Source organism: Onychostoma macrolepis, chromosome 10, assembly GCF_012432095.1.
Source record: "Onychostoma macrolepis isolate SWU-2019 chromosome 10, ASM1243209v1, whole genome shotgun sequence".
Taxonomy (NCBI): Eukaryota; Metazoa; Chordata; class Actinopteri; order Cypriniformes; family Cyprinidae; genus Onychostoma; species Onychostoma macrolepis.
The window spans coordinates 115,386-128,797 of NC_081164.1; the positions used below are offsets into that span (position 1 = coordinate 115,386).

The 13,412-nt window shown below is 39.8% G+C and overlaps 1 pseudogene; it reads right to left on the reverse strand.

Moving 5' to 3' along the window:
• Nucleotides 1–1,363: 1,363 nt before the first annotated feature.
• On the reverse strand, nucleotides 1,364–12,797 carry LOC131547908 (myosin heavy chain, fast skeletal muscle-like; annotated as a pseudogene).
• Between the last annotated feature and the right edge of the window lie 615 nt (nucleotides 12,798–13,412).

A 13,412-nucleotide genomic window follows, 5' to 3' on the forward strand; every position in this document is an offset into this window, starting at 1 on the left:
CATTGGCTACCAATCGCAGCTCGCATCAAGTTCAAGACACTGATGCTTGCTTATAGAACAACCACAGGCTCAGCACCCGCCTACATGCACTCACTATTAAGAATCTACATCCCCTCCAGAAGTCTGAGATCTGCTAGTGAGCGACGCCTCGTGGTACCATCACAAAGAGGCTCAAAATCACTCTCCAGAACATTCTCGGTCACCATTCCTGGCTGGTGGAATGATCTTCCCACCCATATTCGGAGTGCTGGATCCCTGTCAATCTTCAAGCAACAGCTGAAAACTCATCTCTTTCGACACTACTTGACTTCACCCTACACATAAAAAAAAAAAAAAAAAAAAACTCTTTCTCCTTATTTATTCCTTCCCTTGCTAGCTTGTACTTATTTAAACAATGCCTGAGACTTGGTGTTACAAGCACTTCGTTTGTCGGATTGCCTCTTCAAGATGAATCGCTTTATGTATTCCCCAAATTGTAAGTCGCTTTGGATAAAAGCGTCTGCAAAATGACTAAATGTAAATGTAAATCTCAGCTACTAAAGAGGATACTTGATGTAATATATTGATCTTTTTTTTTTTTTTTTGGATTGTATTGATTTACACTCATGTATTTTTAGACTGTTGTCGTATTGTACTTTGACTCTGTTCCCCTGTTGTTATTGCAAATAAAATAAAAAAATTAAAAGTCAGCGAGCGTGCTACTGCAGTGCCATGAGCAAAACCAGACCTCTTGTATATTGTGGATACTCGTTTGTACATATTATTTGTTGTTAATTTTGTTTTTATTTTTGTCTTTCTTTTCATTTAAAAATACTTGATGTGTATGTAATTACTAGAAATTGCTGCAAATATAGTGAAACTGCTGTCTGTCCTGATTAAACCCATTCAATATAGACAGCACAGAGAGAGCCATGAACCACGTGACCGCATGGCGGTGAGATCAAAGCATATCGCAACTCTGTTTCTCAACGGCTCTGCATGTAAGGTACATCAATTTTGGTATGCTTTGGAATGCTGCCTTTTGAAAGCAAACTTATTTTGAAGTTTTGTTGTGGTCTTGCCTTTTCTGTGTTGATGTTTCCCGTTCCCTTTGTATTCTGATATTTCCTCTGTTATTGTTTCATGTAATGCCTTTTTGTGTATAAATATACCCATTTTCTTTTGTCTCCTCGAGTACTTTGTGTTCTGTGTTCTTATTTGCCAGTGATTTTTGGGTTATTCCAAAACATTTACATTTATGCCTTTAGCAGACACTTTTATCCAAAGCAACTTTCAAAGACAAGTTCACATTTTTGTTATGAAGTTCAGGCTGTTTCCGGTTTTCATTTTTTCCCTGTCTTTTAAAAAATTATGGAGAACAAAGTCAAACTTTGCCATTTAATGGACACAGAAAAACTCAGCACAAGTCAGTCATATGCTTGCTTGTAGGTGTAGTTTCTTGTCTTCATTCTTCATCTTTAGTCTTGAAAATGCAAAAAAAAAAAAAAACATTGAATTGAAAATGTTTCATAAATTTTATGTATAAAAGGTAACTTTTCTCTACATAATTATCATCTGTTGTTACCTTCCCAGCTTCACGGCTCTTGGCTCTCAGCTTGTTGACCTGAGACTCTGCGATGTCAGCACGCTCATGAGACTCCTCCAGCTCATGCTGCACCTTCCTGTACCTGGACAGGTGAGTGTTGGCCTGCTCCTCCTGTTAGGATTACACAAGATATCCAACCCCTTTCAGAGCATTGCAATCACGGAGTGTATTGAATAGAAAATGTCAAAACTTCACACTCAAGCCATTTGACATTAGACTTACAGCTTCTTCAGCTTGGCGTTTGTAGGCCTTCACTTTCAGCTGCAGCTTGTCTACCAGATCCTGAAGTCGGGTCACATTCTTCTTGTCTTCCTCAGTCTTTGGGTGTAAAAATTGTTCATGGTCTTGGTTAAACTATGTATATTATCATGAAAGGTGTTAAATGTCTAATTCTTGTGTAGTTTTACCTGGTAGGTGAGCTCCTTCACTCTCCTTTCATATTTGCGCACTCCTTTCACAGCGTCTGCACCACGTCTCTGTTCAGCTTCAACTTCAGCCTCCAACTCACGCACCTTCAGTAGAGAGTTATTGTTGTCACCTGTCAAATCTCTACCATGGCCCGTTCATCTAAAGGTGTACTCACACTAGGCGATCTGAACCATGCTGAACCCCAAAGTCTGGTTCTTTTGAACCATGTCCTGGCCCTCTTGAAGAGGTGAGCCAGAGCATGGTTCAGTTGGGCTCTGGTGTGGTACACATGTAGTGTGATCGCTAACTGCTCTACTGTCATAATTTCTACAAAAACATCTCTTACTACTTGGAAAGTAGCAATTTTCAGTTAATTTGAGTATTGAGTAATATAGGTTTATAACGGGTCTGGTTTTCACCTTACTGATAAACAGTATTTATACTTTGCGAGGATAGCTGCAAATTCCTCCATCAATGTCATCTGAGTCCATAATCATTTTCTGCTATGTGCAGCAGAGTTGAATGAAAATCACTACACTGCATAAGTGATAAATATATTTGACAGTCTATTAGCGAAAGCGCTTTTCTTCCTGTTTTCTTCAAAACAAAAGTTGAATCGTAATGACGAAAGCCTGCTCCAACCCAGAACGTTAAGTGCAATGTAAGTGCAGGCGTGCAACATCAATAGAGCCCATGAGTTTCTCTGCAGCCTTTTTGTTGTCAATGAACTGTCCCCTCAGGAATGACGCTAGCTAGTGTTTAATACTTTGCATCTAGAGGACATTTAGGGAAGAGTCATATTCTTGTGTTATCATGTAAGGAAGCGGAGATTAGGTGATACATCATCTCTAAGTAAGAAGTTGCAAAAAGATGTCTTTACCCTGGACTCCAGTTTCTGGAGCTGTTTCTTTCCGCCCTTCATGGCCAGACTCTCAGCCTCATCCAGACGGTGCTGCAGGTCTTTGACAGTCAGCTCCAGGTTCTTCTTCATCCTCTCCAGGTGAGCACTGGTGTCCTGCTCCTTCTTTAGCTCCTCGGCCATCATGGCAGCCTGAAATATAAGCCAATGAAAATGAGCTAACCAATATAGATAGAATTAGCTTCCATGAATGATCTCTTTGTTACCACAGTCAAATAAATGTTTAAATTAGAATAGAGCAACAGAAAGTAAACACCCACATCAGTGATGGCCTTCTTGGCCTTCTCCTCTGCATTTCTGGCCTCCTGGACTGCATCATCCACCTCACCTTGAACCTGGACCAGATCAGCCTCAAGCTTCTTCTTGGTGTTAATAAGACTCGTATTCTGCAGGATTTAAGCAGGTAGTTTAGTGTATATTTAACTAAAACTGTATCATGTAACCTGAATTTGCTCTTAGTATTTAATCATTTTTTGTACTTGTGAGTGCAGCAGTCCCACACGCTCGCTGACATCAACCAGCTCCTGCTCTGCCACTTTGCGGCCTCTCTCTGTTTGCTCCAGTGCAGCTCTCAGCTCCTCAATCTCTGCTTGCATTAGGATATTCCTGCGCTCCACCATGGCCACCTGCTCCTTCATGTCCTCATGTCCTCTGACAGCTTCATCAAGGTGCAGTTGGGCATCCTGTAGCAATGTTCTTTCTTTGTTAGTTGCATGTAATGCTTCAGTTAATTCCTGTATCATATTCATATTATTAAACATTTAAACTCCTCATTCTACAGAGAGATACCTTGAGTTGGCCTTGGACGTTCCTGAGCTGTTTCTGGGCCTCAGCAGCCTGGCGGTTGGCATGGCTCAGCTGGACCTCCATCTCATTCAGATCTCCCTCCATCTTCTTTTTGACCCTCAGGGCATCATTTCTGCTCCTGACCTCAGAGTCCAGTGTGCTCTGCATGGAATCAATCACTCTTTGGCTGTTCCTTTTGATCTGTTCCATCTCCTCGTCCTTCTCAGCCAGCTTCCTGTCAATCTCGCTCTTCACCTGGTTCAGCTCCAGCTGCACACGAAGAATCTTGGACTCTTCATGCTCCAGGGTGCCCTGCAAGGAAAAAAGGAAATAACTGACTTACTTTTTAAACTTGTCAAAATGTACTATATGCCTCCAGAGTTATGGCACTACATTTGTGATTGTTTAAGAAGAAAATAAGTACAGTACAATGTTTTAATATTATTCAAAGCACTGGTGTGATGTTAGTATTGTATCAAAGGAATGGCACCTCGGCTTCTTCAAGTGCAGCCTGAATCTCTGATTTCTCAGACTCCACTGTCTTCTTGGCTTTCTCTAACTCATGAATGCTCTTTCCAGTCTCTCCAAGCTGCTCAGTGAGGTCAGAAATCTCCTCTAAAAGTATTTAAAAATGAATAGTACATAATTTTTTTTTTTTTTTTTTTTTTTAATGCATCTGTTTTTTAAAATCTTTGCTGTAAAAATAAATGTGCCATTTACGTTGCAGATTCTTGTTCTCCCTCTTCAGGGTCTCGAGGTGGTCAAGAGCTTCTTCATAAGAGTTCTTCATTTTGAAAAGCTCAGTGCTGAGAGAACGAGCTTCTTTCTGAGCAGCTTCTAGTTCAGCCTGGCTTTCCTCATACTTCTGCTTCCACTCTGATAGGACCTGAAAAAGAAATGTAGTCATTGTTAATTAGCCAAGTCCATGGTTCAAGGTTTAGATTTGAAGATTATCCACATCTTTCTTACCTTATCAAAGTTTCTCTGCTTCTTGTCAAGGTTGGCAGCCAATGCATTTGCCCTCTCCCCATCAATCATGAGGTCCTCTACTTCACCCTGCAGTCTCTGTTTGGTCTTTTCCAGTGAGGCACACTTGGAGTTCACTGCCTCAATGGATTCTTCAGCATCCTGCAGACGCTGTGCCAACTTTTTCCTGAAGAAAGTGGTATGAAATTATGAATTCTTACTAATATTTGTGATATTAAATGTAGGATACTGAAGACTTTTTTTGCTGTATTTACTTGGCTTCCTCAAGCTCTTCAGTGCGTTGGATGGCATCAGTCTCATATTTGGCTCTCCACTGGGCCACCTCACTGTTGGCCTTAGACATTCCACGCTGGAGTTCAGCTTTGGCCTCCTGCTCCTCCTCATACTGTTCTCTGAGCAAATCACAGTCATGGCGGGCAGACTGAACCGCATGGGCCAGAGCATTCTTGGCCTATAAGGCAGCGCATTTTGGGATTTTAAACACTTTTCAAAAAAGCATTAAAATCAATTGATTATCAAAACAAAATAATATGTGCAACTCTACCTTGACTTCTTCCTCAGTATGTCTTTTGAGATCCTCGATTTGCTGAGTATAAGCCTGTTTTCCTCTAGTTAACTGTGAAACAAGTGCTTCTTTCTCTTCCAGTTGACGGCTAAATTCACCTTAGAAAGAGGTTACAGATATTAGCATGAAATATAATAACAGAATCTTTAACTCAGTTTTGTTTTGAGGTTTATTACACGTGTAACTTATTCTCTTACCATTTTCAGTCTGAAGTCTTGCTCGTTGTGCATTCATGTCGTTCAACTGGCGACTATTTTCATCACTTTTGGCCTTGATTTCGCTCAGCTGGTCTTCAAGTGTGCGGCACATCTTCTCTAAATTACCCTAAAGAGATGAGAGATTTAATGAATGTTTGTAAAGATGATTTTGTACTTATTAATGATCATCTAGTGACATTACCTTTCCTTTAGCCACAGCCTCCATGTTGCTTGCCAAGTCATCAATCTCCATCTTGTATTCACTCTTCTCCTTCTCCAACTTCTGCTTGACCCGCTGGAGGTTGTCGATCTGTTCTCCGAGCTCAGCCACACTGTCTGCCTGCTTCTTTCGGAGAGCTGCAGCTGTAGCTTCATGCTGCAAGGTAGACTCTTCCAGATCACGACGCATCTTCTGGAATTCGGCTTCACGCTTCTTGTTCATCTCAATCTGGGCAGCAGTGGCACCACCAGCTTCCTCAAGCCTCTCGCTGATCTCTTCAAGTTCCCTGGAGAGATCAGCTCTCTGCTTCTCCACTTTGGCACGAGCAGCTCGCTCTGCCTCAATTTCTTCTTCCAGCTCCTCGATACGGGCCTAATTGGAAAAATAAATAAATAAATAATTATTGATATTTGTAATGTGGATTTTTCCAGCTATGCATCTACTTCACCATTTCACATCAGACTAGGGTTAGTGTTACCTGAAGTTCTTTGATCTTCTTCTGAAGCTGTGCTCCCAAAGTCTGTTCATCCTCAAACTTGCTGAGAAGCTGACTTGTCTCAAAGTCCTTCCTGTTTTTAAAGTATTGTTTTGTAAAATGTGCCAAATACTTATTTTGTGTAATTGTGTAAAGTTCAAAATCTGATGCCCACTCACTTTTTGATCTTCTCATCTGATTGCTGTTTGTCATTCTCCAGGTCCATTATGGACTCCTGGGCCAGTTTCAGATCACCCTCAAGCTTCCTCTTGGCTCTCTCAAGGTCCATACGGAGCTTCTTCTCTTGTTCCAGTGAGCCCTCAAGCTATTGTGACAAATCAGAGCATTAAAATATTAATTAGCAACAATATTAATTCTCATTGATTCCCATTGATTCACAGTCTTATTCTTATGCCAAACATCTTACATCGTCCACTTGCTGCTCAAGCTTTGTCTTAGCTTTAGTCAGAGTGTTGACTTTGTCTTCCTCTGACTGAAGGTCATCAAGAGTCTGCTGGTGTGCCTCTTGGAGGGCTTTCTTCTCTTTGGTCAGCTTAGCAATGCTCTCATCCTGAGAGGCCATCTCCTCCGTCAGGTTTTTCACCTAAATGGAAACATTGATTACAGCCTGAATCACAATCTGTAGTGTGTGTATATATATATATATATATATATATATATATGTGTGTGTGTGTGTGTGTAATACTGACTTTATTTTCTGTTGCATGTTTCTCCTTCTCCACTTTGGCCAAGGTGAGCTCCAGGTCATCAATGTCTTTTTTCAGCTCAGAGCATTCATCCTCCAGTTTCCTCTTCTTGGCAGTCAGTTCAGCATTGATTTCCTCCTCATCCTCCAGTCTCTCGTTTGTCTCTTTGAGTTTGCCCTCGAGCTGGATCTTGCTTTTGATGAGCCCTTCGCATCTCTCCTCAGCATCAGAGAGGTTTTCAGATTCCTGTTCATTGACATGGACATAGTTAATGACTTATGTTTATAGCTATAGGATCCATATTGGGATAAATAAGAGCTGACATACTCACAGAAGTTACTTGCAGTAGAAGATCGTTTTTCTCCTGAACAAGTGACACCATTTTCTCCTCAAGCTCCTTCTTTTTAGCTAATGCCTTTGTTAAATCTTCTTTCATTTTCTCATAATTCTCCTTCATGGCTGCCATTTCTTTCTCAGTCTCTGCAGTCTTCAGAAGAGGCTTGATCTTGAAGTACACCTTCATCCATGGCCAATGTTTCACATTCATGAATGAGCGGATGTTGTATTGGATGGAATAAATTGCCTCCCTGTGTAAATTGAAATCAGTCTTTATCACACTGTGGTACTAGTGTGGAGTTGTGTTCCAAACATTATTGTAAGTTCATTGTACCTCCTCTCCATCATTTTGACAAACTCCTTCCTCATGACATATCCACGGCACAAAGCCTGAGTCATGGTAACCAGATGTGCTAATTTCTCATCTCTCATCTCCTCAAGAGTACCCAACAGACCAGCTTTAAAGAACACCTACAACAACATTTGGAATATATTAGTGGTGTAGTGTTGAATAAGCCAATATGTCCTTTTCAGCATAGATGTGGCCTGGGATACACTATATGGCCCTAATAATATTTGAGTTTGGCTGTAATTCCAGTGGGAAAAAAATAATATAATATGTTCTACACTATACTATAGAATGACATTTGAGAGAATTCTGTCCTTTCTTTTTTGATGTAACAGTTTGGAGAGGCATGACAGTGTCCAGTACACGAAGTGGGGACCATATATAATATTTTGGGGTAATAACTTGTGGAAAACCTGGTGTGGTGTGGAATAACTTGACTGGCACAAAGCCTAGACTGGAAGCACTGAATTCTCTACAATGTCATTGTGTTGTAGCAGAGTCAAAAATGAGAAGGAAATAGTTGAAATAGTTTTGTCCACATGGTGTATTTGCTGAGTAGCTCACCTTGGTAAGTCCAAATTTGTATTGGGTGTGGTCAACATCAATAGAGCCCAAGAGTTTCTCTGCAGCCTTTTTGTTGTCAATGAACTGTCCCTCAGGGATGACGCTAGCGTTTAATACTTTGTATCTAGAGGAAATTTATGGAAGAGTCATATTCTTGTGTTAACATGTAAGGAAGCGGAGATTAGGTGATACATCATCTCTAAGTAAGAAGTTGCAAAAAGATGTCTTTACCTCTGCTTGAAGTCACCGTAGTGGATTCTGCTGGGGAAACCCTTCCTGCAGATTCTGATACCCTCCAGGACACCATTACACCTGAGCTGGTGGATAACCAGGAAGTTCTCCATCAGACCTGAATTGCAAATGTTCTTAAGGTTCCAGACATTTTTTCAAAACTGTGATGCATTTGAGTCTTCAAGGATCAAGATTACCTGGAGTCTTGGATTCATTAGGAATCAAGCAGCGGACAAAGTGAGGGTGAGTGCTCCTCAGATTAGACATCAGTTTAGCCAAGTTCTCCTGTGGAAATGTTTGTAATTAATCTAATCTGTAATGTTGAAAAACTTCACAAACTTCATTAAGAGAGAGAATCTGTTTACCCTAAAAAGTGCAGACACCGTCTGGAAGGAGCCACCCTTCTTTTTGCCTCCTTTCTTTCCACCTCCCTCTGTTTTATATCAATGACAGAAGTTTTTTTGTTGTTGTTGTTAATCTTGTGTTGCTTTCCATTAACCCCTTTAATAAATCTCTATTTACATCTTGTTGAATCTTTTAACTTGAATCTACTTCATATTTTGAAAAATCTGTAATCACATAGTTTTTTGCTTTCTGATGATCTTATTCTTTTTTCTTTTTTTTAATAAAGTTTTTGTATAAGCAGGTGTCTTGTACATAATTAAAACTTACAAATTAAAGAATTGAGGAAATGCAGATGTCTGTACCTTCTGCACCTGCAACAGCGGCATACAGGAGGGCCAGCACTTTGAGTGATGACTTTTGGTAAAGTTGCACAACTGAGTCATTCAGTGGATCCTTGTTCTTGTCCAACCAGCCACTAATGTTGTAGTCCACAGTGCCGGCGTAGTGCACCAGAGAGAAGTGGGCCTCTGCCTTACCTTTGGCAGGCTTGGGCTTCTGGAAAGCTGCAGTTTTGCCCAGATGCTGGTCATGCAGCTTGTTTTTGAAGCTTGTGTCTGTAGCCTTTGGGAACATGCACTCCTCTTCAAGGATGGAGAAGATGCCCATTGGCTGTTGAAGAAATATTCACACTCAAGTACAGCCACAGTGAGAATAGTTATTTTAATTTACTGAATATCCTCTTACTTTCTCAATGAGCTCAATGCAGGCAGCCAAGTCCATACCAAAGTCAATGAACTCCCATTCAATGCCTTCTTTTTTGTACTCATCTTGCTCCAGAACAAACATGTGATGGTTGAAGAACTGTTGCAGTTTCTCATTTGTGAAGTTGATGCAAAGCTGCTCCAAGCTGTTGAACTGATAATTCAACAGAAGCAATTATTGCAACTGACTGTTATCTTTTATGTCTTGATTCTTTCAGAGACATTAATGACTGATACTCACATCAAAGATCTCAAATCCAGCAATGTCCAGCACACCGATGTAGAACTGTCTAGGCTGCGTTGTGTTCAACATCTCATTGATACGGACGACCATCCACAGGAACATTTTCTCATAGACAGACTTGCAGAGTGCCGAGACTGAATTGCTCACCTGAGAAATTCAAAGGACTCTCACGATGACTATGTCTGAGACATTTCTCACTGTATCCATAAGTTAAATGTGTTGATAAAATCATCACCTGTGGTACTGTCTGGCCTTTGGTCACCATCTCGTTCCCGACCTTCACTCTGGGGTAGCACAGAGCTTTCAGCATTTCAGCGGAGTTGAGGCACATGAGGTAGGCGATTTTATCAGCCGCTAAGGAAGCAGAGTTTTATGCATTATTGTTGCTAATTAAGTGAATGTTTATATGTTAATATGTGCAAAAAATTTGATCACCCTCATTGCCGTCAGGTTCGGCCTGCTCCTCTCTGCTTCTGTTTGAACTTCATGCTCCCATGATGCATCACAGCACCCGTCAGCTTGTAAATGCTGATTTTCTCATCAGCAGTGAAGCCAAGAATGTCAATGGCAGTCTGTTTTTACACAGACCAAATAAATCACATTGTTTATTGGAGTCAAAAAAGAAGGGTATTTTATGCTGTGTCATGCAGTATTCAGTTCAAGCTGGTGTTATTCTTATGTTTGTTTGCTCAGATATATTGCATAGAATCTAAAATACTACTACTAATAATAATATTGCAGCTGTCCACATACATCTGTGGCAATGAACTCCTCCACGTCATCGATACTCTTGACAGTGATTTCACCTTGACTGATCATTGGATAGTCAAAAGGGTTGGTGGATATGAGCAGGGCCTCTGTAAAGAGTTGATGTGCAGTATGTTAACAGTGCTCTCAAACATGGAAACAACTGAAACACAATCCTGTAGATTTCTCACCGAGCAGCTCTGGCTTGTGTCCAGTCATGAGCTGGTAGAAGATGTGGTAACTCCTCTCAGCAGACAGCTGGAATGTTACCCTTGACTTTTCTAGCAGATCTTTCCGTGAAAAAAAAAAAGAGGAAAAAATACTTGTTCAATTGATTAACCCACATCTTAGCCTTCAAATAAAATGTTTGGCTTAAAACAGTGTTGACTCACAAGTTTCAATATCTGCTTTGGCCAGTTTACCAGTGGTCCCAAAGTGAATCCTGATGAATTTACCCTAGATTGAAATCATTGATAAAAGCTCAACTGTTTGCCTGCTTTGAAATTGTGATTGAAAATTTATGATGTTATTAATCATGATTCATAGGTACAACTTACAAAACGAGAGGAGTTATCGTTCCTTATAGTCTTGGCATTACCATAAGCCTCCAGCAGAGGGTTGGCTGCAATGATCTGGTCTTCCAGTGATCCCTAGATGTAATTGTAGGACAGTGGGTAGTCGTGAGGTGAATTACAAACACTGTCATTAATAACATTGTCTAGAATAAGTATTCACTAACCTGCATTTTTCCAGGGACAGGCTCTGCCTTCTTTGGACTAGACATCGCAACAGTTGCAAAGTACTGAATGACACGCTTTGTGTTCACAGTCTTTCCTGCACCAGATTCTCCGCTGGAGATTTATATGAGATCATCATTTAGTCATAAATCTTTTATTGATTTACAATTATAATTGAAAAGCTTCAGGTTGTGTCAGCAGAAGAATATTTACTCACGTAATCAGGACAGACTGATTCTCACGATCTGAAATTAAATCGTAAAATGTTAACAGGATTTCTAAAATAGATAGCACTTGAAGCTATAAAAGTGTTTGTGAAGTTTGTTTTCTTGCATTGGTATTAGATGAATAGGCTACATCCTAAACTTAACATTTAATTTATTTATTCATATACGTGCATATAGAAGAAGGTAACTTGTTATACAATAATGCAAACTAATGGTTTTTATGAAGTACTTACTAATTAAACATTAATTTGAACTGTACCACTCATTTTCCTTAGCTTAAAAACCTTATTTAGGTATCGTTTACTAAGTAGTTGTTAACTAAGGATAAAAAACATCAGTCCTCTTTCTATTTGGATTTAGCTTATTTATGAACTCTGTCAAAACGGCAATATATAGACAATGAATTATACACTAATACTTCACACTTGTTATTATTAAGTGTATTTTTTTCTTTGTCTTTTTAACTGTTATTTGTTGAGACTGCTGGAATCCACTTACCAGTGAGCATAAACTGGTAGGCATTGTCAGAGATGGAGAAGATGTGAGGTGGGGCTTCAATCCTCTTCTTGCCTCGGTATCCAGCCACAACAGCTGCATCGTACACTGGGAGCCACTTGTATGGATTGACAGTGGCGCAGAACAAGCCAGAGTAGGTCTGAAATGGAGATCGTCCAGTTTTACAATGTTGCTGCCCTATTCCAGGAATAAATAATGATTTACTTACATAGATCATCCATGCTGCGTAACGCTCTTTGAGGTTAAACAGCACAGCAGGCTCATTGAGGTGGGTCATCATAGCCATGTCCTCCATTTTGTCAAACTTGGGAGGATTCATTTGGAAGATTTCATCTTCTTTTACTGTGACAGTCTGTAATGAACATTGTTTAGACTTTTTGTACACACATTTCTACACAATTTAAGAAAAACTTCTGAACTCAAGCACAGTAACATGAAATGGTTTTTTGTTTGTTTGTTTAGTCTATGATACGTACTTTCCCACAGTGAGTTTTGACAGTAGCTTTGCCACCCTCTCTACTAACAAGAGTACTTTTCAGGTACATCTCAGCTTTATCTGTCACGAAGAATGCTGATTTGGCATCAAAGGGGGTGTTCTGAGCCTCGAGTCGCTCTCTTTCTGGCTTCCGGAGGTAAATGGCCGCCGGGCCGAAACACTCCATTTCACCATCTCCCATGATTGTACTTCACTGTGGAGTAGAACTGACATCACCATGCTGATATACTTAGATTCACTTTTTGATTGTCATTGTCTAACTTTCAACTCTAACTCTCCTAATACATTCCAATCAGTGAAACCTCCAAACAGATCATATTGTCACCATCTGTTGGCAAGTTATTTACCTTGTATTTTGCTCAGATATAAATCACAGCAGTCAAGTTCAGGATTCTGAAAAAAATATATATAAATGACTAGTCACACACACACATATATATGTATATATAATGATAGATAGATAGATAGATAGATAGATAGATAGATAGATAGATAGATGGTTTACTCACCCACCTTTGATGGGCAACTGTGCTGCAATCAGAGGCTGTCGTTTATATAGTGTATTTACTGAACACTCAGCTAAACTGTCCAGCTGGATTTGGTCATGTTCTTCTACTTGGTTTATGATGATGTATCTCAGTCCTAGTGGAAAATAGCAACATGTTGTCCTTCATTTGTTTTTTTTTTTGGTTTGCTGGAGCATGTGATATTTTAATTATTCTCATGGTTTACATCAACTGAACACCCTTTCTATACTTATATTCATGATGTTGATATGTTTTAACTTTAAAGCAATAACACATTCATCATAGACATTTGGATAATACACTTATATGGCATAAAAGTTTTACAGTCCGTGCTTTTTTCATGTTGTGTTTCTTCTTTTTAATGTAGGCTTTCTTGTTGTGTGTATTTGTTAGTTTACAATGTTTAATTCGTTGTTACTGAGGTCTTATTTCAATATCGCATCTTATTTTAATCTTGGCAAAGAGGAGGAACTTGGTTCAGAT